Below are 5,925 nucleotides of genomic sequence, written 5' to 3'. Positions count from 1 at the left end.
TGGTACATCTACACAATGGAATACTACTCAGCTATGAGAAAGAATGAAATACTGCCAATTGCAACGACATGGATGAACCTAGATAGAATTACATTATGTGAAACGAGTCAGGCACAGAAAGAGAAATAACACATGTTCCCACTTATTTGTGGGAGCTAAAAATAAATAAATAAATACACAAATAAACTGGGGGGGGGGACGAAGAAGATACAACAATTACAATTCCTTGAAGTTGTTACAACAAGTGAACAGATAGGAGGTTGCTGGGAGGGAGGGGGGAATGCCAGGAGGGAGGGAGGTTTTGGTAGTGGGCCACAATAATCAACCACATTGTATATTGACAAAATGAAATAAAATAAAATAAAGAAAGAGAAAATAGAAGAAGTGTCTATGGTTAACCACACCAAAAAATAAAAATAAAAATAGATAAAATAAAATTCTCCGTATAAAAAAAGAACGTTTTGTCAAGTAGTAAACAAACAAAAACATTTCCTTCATCTTTATTGAGTACACACTGAATTTAGAAATTCTATTAAAAATAGTAACCATCCTCTTTATACTAGGGGTCTTCACACAGTTCATGGAAAGATTTCTTTGTCTTTTAATTCTATTTTCCTATGAACTTTTTGAAGTACCCTCATATTCAGTATTTTTTGTCTTAGAACAAGGTATGCCTATTCCATTGTTCAAGATTTCAGGTGCACACCTCACTAGAGTGTCTTACTTTGGTTAATATATTCTTTCCTGTCACGACTTTCTCCACAATCTAATTTTGGAATATTTCTGTCACCTATTTCTAGTCAGTCCCTGTTCTCCCCCATAATGCCAGGCACCCACTAATCTACTTCCTACATTTATCCATTTCTTCTATTTCAAAATTATTAACATTCCTGTAGGGAAGGCTCTTATAAAAACGATTAGTTTACAGGAGTTGGCGGAATTATCTGAAATTGTCAATTTACTCATATTAGTTGATAGTATTGTTCCATCTTCTGTATTCTACTGATTTTTTTCCTTCATTTTCTGTTAAGTACTGACAGGTAAGTATTGAATTTCTTCTCTTGTGGTCCAAGAGAAATAAAATTTTTCTGCTTTTGATTCTCTAAAAGTTTTTATTTCACCTTCCTTTTAATAATGTGTTTTTTAACTGAATATGGAATTTTAAGTTGGCAATATTTTTTCTCTGATTGCTTTGAAGATATTGTTCACTTGTCTTCTGGCTTTCAAGCTTTGTGATTAAGAGACATCTGTATTATCTTTGTTTCTTTGGCATAATGAGTGTTTTTTAAAAAATTTTGTTTGATTGTAAGATTTTCTTCATCACTGAAATTCAGCATTTTAATTGTAATATGCTTTGATGTGGTTTTATTTATGTTTATGTTACTTGATGTTTACTGAGTTTCTCTTATCTGTTGGTTTATGGTTTTTATAAAATTTGGAAAAGTTTTGGGCATTATTACTCCAGACAGTATTTCTGCTATCCACTCTCCACTCTTCCTGGTATTCCAATTACATGTATAATAAACTGCTTTAAAATATCCCTCAGGTGATCAAAGTTTTGTGCTTCTCTTTAGTCTCTGCTTTTTTCTATATTCTTCAATTTTGATAATTTCTGACCACTGATCTTTTCTTCCCCAATGTCTAAACTTCTGTTAATCTTATTCAATATGTTTTTCATTTCAGTTATTAAATATTTCAACTATATAATATTAATTTGAATTTTTATGACAGGTAGAGGGCGGTTTTTACTCTTGGCCTAATATGTTTCATGACTAAGGCATCAGCCTTTGAAAGTTCTGACTAATGCTCCAGGTATTATGGGATGCTGCAACCTGGAAACTGCCTCTAATTTCAATCTTAGGAATTACCTCATTTATTTCCATTCTTTCAGCAATCATACTCCTGTGCTGACTTTTGACCAAAGACTAAAAACGTTAATTCATAGATCTTGGTCTGGTATCCTAGACTTTTATATCTGGAGGCCTTCTCCTGTAGCACTTGATTATTCATGGACAGATGCAGAAGTCTGCAATTGAGTTTTACATGTTGGCCTCATATTCAAAATGTTTGCTCAGTTATCATGTTTGCTATGATCATATGCCTGTGGGTTCTCTTTTTTTTTAATTTTAAACATTGTTTCTGAAATTAAAAAAAGAGAAAGTGTAAAATAAATATTGTAAAATTTCCTTTTGTGCAGTCTTTATTGAAAATAAAACAATAATTATTCAGCATGCATAAATAACTGTCCTGCTGACTCTGTGAATATTTAGTTCAATCAGATACAGTGTTATGAGATACAGTTATAAAAAAATTGAAACTAAACAGAGTTTTGATTATCTAATTAAACAACAAATGCCAGATTTCATTGAGATTGAACTAGACTATTGCCTGCCCTATAATGTAAATACTACATATCCTCCTTTGGACTTTTCTTTCATTCACTTTAAAGAAATAATTGTTAGCCAACTGGACCTGTACTATATAGATCTAGCATCTATAAAGTATCTTTAATTTCTAGACTTGATATAATCCTTGGATTCTAATTTTCCCTTTTTCACAGTAAATAATGTTAGTTCATTAAATATTTATTATCTTTTGTGTACATTGTAAATCTATATCAGTGTATTTATATTTACCATTTATCTCCCTTCATGTGGTTTAATAAATACAGGGAAAATTTATATTTACCCTAAAAAAGATTCTAATGTAGAAAAAATTTCTTGAAAGTTCTCAAAGCTGCTGTTGATTTTTAAAATTAGAATACAAGATATAGGACTGGGCAAAGACTATATGAATACAACCCCAAAAGCACAGACAACAAAGGAAAAATAAATAAAGGATTACATCAACCTCAAATGCTTCTGCACTGCAAAACAAACAATTAACAGAGCAAAAAGACAACCTACAGAATGGGAGAAAATATTTGCAAACTATGCATTCCACAAGGGATTAATATCCAGAATGTAGAAATAACTTGAATAACTCAACAGTAAGAAAGCAAGTAACCAATCAAAAATGGGCGAGGGAGCTGAATAAATATTTCTTATGTGAAGTTATACAAATGACCAATAAACACATGAAAAAATGCTCAGCATCACTCAGCATCAGGGCAATGCACATCAAAACCACATGAGATATCATCTCTCCCCAGTCAGACAGGCTATTATCAAAAATAGAATAACAAGTGCTGGTGAGGATGTGGAGAAAGGGGAGCTCCTACACTGTTCGTGGGACTGTATGTTAGTGCAGCCATTATGAAAAAGAGTATGGAGGTTTCTCAACCAACTACAGTTAGAAGTGCCATACAATGCAGCAATCTCTCTGCTGTGAATATACTCAAAGGAATGGAAATCGTCACATCGAAGGGATAACTGCACTCCCCTGTTTATTGCAGCTCTATTTACAATAGCCAAGAGTTGGAATCAACCTTAATGTCCATTGACAGATGACTGGATAAGGAAAATGTGGCATATTTACTCAAAGGAATAGTTCTCTGCCATAAAAAGACTGAAATCTTGTCATTCACAGAAGCATGGATGAACTTAGAGAATATTATATTAAGTGAAATAAGCCAGGCACAGAAAAAGAAATACTGCATGTCCTCCCTCCTAAGTGGGAGCTAAAATTTTAAAAAAAGAAATAGAAGAAAGAAAGAAACAAAGAAATAAACAATCACAATAATACATTGAAAAAAAGAACTGAACTGTGGTTATTAGAAGTGGGAAAGGGGGAGAGAGAGAGGGGTAGAGAGAAATTAGTTGAGTCACAAAGATTGATTACATTTTGTAAACATGAATATACTAATTATCCTGATTTGATCTCCATATATTGTATACATGTATTAAAATTCAATTCTGAACCCCACAAATATATATAATCAATTATCTTTCAATTAAAAAAAATCAAGATACAACTCTGGTTTGTTTTCAATAAACGAAACAAGGCTTTTTTCACATAATCATTTTTTCTTTTTCTTAGATTACATCAGCTAGTAAACCCAGAAAATGCTGAGTAGTAATGGTTAAAATGGTGACGCTGAAAAAAAATGTGCATACTCGTTTTTTCTCTAACTTTAAGGGAATTCAGCCAAATTTTTACCATTAAATATAATATCCCTAGAATAGTTGTGATTTGTTTCTTTTTTTGTGTTTTTTAAAGTTTGTTTCAATTATTATTTTACTAAGATGTTTTTCTTAATTACTGTTAAATTTCATTTAATGCATTTCTAAATTTATTGGATGATTTCCCCTCTCATTAATTTCTTAATGTGGTAAATTACAATAAAAAGTTTTGTGGTTTTTTTTTTTTTTTTTTCCTTTTTGAGACCGGCCGTACCGCGCTCAGCCAGTGAGCGCACCGGCCATCCCTATATACAATCCGAACCCGCAGCGGGAGCGCTGCTGCGCTTCCAACGCTTCACTCTCCCGAGTGCGCCACGGGGTCACCCCAAAAGTTTTGTGGTATTCAAGTATTTTTATATTACAAGCAAATATACTTTTACATTATGACATGTACTTGCTTCTATTATTTACATCTCTATTTATAAATGCTGTCTGTATATTTTTAGTTAGTATCTTTATTTTGAATTGATGTCAAGGTTATGTTAATTTTATAAACATAAAATCTAAAAATCTAATTTCTGAAATATTGTGTAAAGTCAACTCTGAGACATATCTTAGTAAAAGTAATATATTTCAAGTATAAATATAAAATCATCAAGCCTTCAGCCAAAAGATCAAATGCTTGACAAAGCCAAATGAATGAGATTAGGCATCAGACATTTTAAAACTAACATACACAGCAAAGCAACAACAGATCAACATTTTTCACAAAATTCAGTGAAAGAAAGTGTAGACCAGTGATTTTATTTTCGGCTAAGCAGTCCTTCAAAGATGAAGGCAATGTGAAAACAATGTTAAGCACAGAATAGCTTATTCATCAGCCCTTCGTGAGGAATCTACTAACTAATAAACATCAACCAACCAAGAGATGACTGGGAAAAAGACAGGTGGTGAACACTATAAATTACATGAATGTATATATAACTAAAACAAAGATGGGATGAAGGTGGAAAACAAATGTACAAATGTTACANACATGAGATATCATCTCTCCCCAGTCAGAAAGGCTATTATCAAAAATAGAATAACAAGTGCCGGTGAGGATGTGGAGAAAGGGAAGCTCCTACACTGTTCGTGGGACTGTACATTAGTGCAGCCATTATGAAAAAGAGTATGGAGGTTTCTCAACCAACTACAGTTAGAACTGCCATACAATGCAGCAATCTCACTGCTGTGAATATACTCAAAGGAATGGAAATCATCACATTGAAGGGATAACTGCACTCCCCTGTTTACTGCAGCTCTATTTACAATAGCCAAGAGTTGGAATCAACCTTAATGTCCATTGATAGATGACTGGATAAGGAAAATGTGGCATATTTACTCAAAGGAATAGTTCTCTGCCATAAAAAGACTGAAATCTTGTCATTCACAGAAGCATGGATGAACTTAGAGAATATTATATTAAGTGAAATAGGCCAGACACAGAAAAAGAAATACTGCATGGTCTCACTCATAAGTGGGAGCTAAAATTAAAACAAAAAAGAAATAAAAGAAAGAAAGAAAGAAACAATCACAATAATACATTGAAAAAAAGAACTGAACTGTGGTTATTAGAAGTGGGAAAAGGGAGAGAGGGGGGTAGAGAGAAATTAGTTGAGTCACAAAGATTGATTACATTTTGTAAACATGAGTATACTAATTATCCTGATTTGATCACCATATATTGTATATATGTATTAAAATTCAATTGTGTGCCCCAGAAACATATACAATCAATTATCTTTCAATTAAAAAGAAAATCAAGATACAACTCTAGTTTGTTTCCAATAAACAAAGCAAGGCTTTTTTTGCATAATCATTT

This window comes from Galeopterus variegatus, unplaced genomic scaffold, assembly GCF_000696425.1.
Source record: "Galeopterus variegatus unplaced genomic scaffold, G_variegatus-3.0.2 Scaffold14506, whole genome shotgun sequence".
Taxonomy (NCBI): Eukaryota; Metazoa; Chordata; class Mammalia; order Dermoptera; family Cynocephalidae; genus Galeopterus; species Galeopterus variegatus.
The sequence above is the reverse complement of the archived record's forward strand: the minus strand, read 5'-3'. Positions refer to the sequence as shown.